This window comes from Penaeus monodon, chromosome 32 (assembly GCF_015228065.2).
Source record: "Penaeus monodon isolate SGIC_2016 chromosome 32, NSTDA_Pmon_1, whole genome shotgun sequence".
Classification (NCBI taxonomy): Eukaryota; Metazoa; Arthropoda; class Malacostraca; order Decapoda; family Penaeidae; genus Penaeus; species Penaeus monodon.
In genome coordinates, this window is record NC_051417.1 from 8,956,491 (window position 1) to 8,956,961 (window position 471).

At 34.6% G+C, this 471-nt stretch overlaps 1 protein-coding gene across 1 annotated transcript in view; it reads left to right on the forward strand.

Moving 5' to 3' along the window:
• Nucleotides 1-471, forward strand: part of LOC119593480 (protein kibra-like) — a gene marked incomplete at its 3' end in the record, with an annotated part of 16,205 nt that overhangs the window by 14,244 nt on the left and 1,490 nt on the right.

A 471-nucleotide genomic window follows, 5' to 3' on the forward strand; every position in this document is an offset into this window, starting at 1 on the left:
TTTGCAAGATTTGTTGTTTTCAGCAAGCCTGACAAAATGCTATAGCAAGTTGGAGTACTAGCTGCTCTGAAGGGAAGCAAGCTAGATACAAACAGCTGTTACATGTGTTCAGAAATTATTAAAATTCAATAGATATAACAAACATAAGCTAAAAGATTCAGTGACAATGAAAAATAGTAATTTCATATTGCAAGAGATGGAGTTCATTGGCTGTGAATAAATCTTCATCAGAATTGTAAGATTTACCTGAATTGTGTGTTACATCACTGCTTTATGAAGTTGATTCTTATTTATATATTTTTTTATACATGTGTCACAAAGAACATTGCATAAAGAAGCCATTGAAATTATATATCAGGGTCCTCTGATTGCATCTGAGAAATGTAATTCAAATGGAGGTTGCATGTCACAGTGGTAGAGTGCTCATTTTGCAATTGCTAGCTCCTGGGTTCATACCCAGGCAGCTCCTAG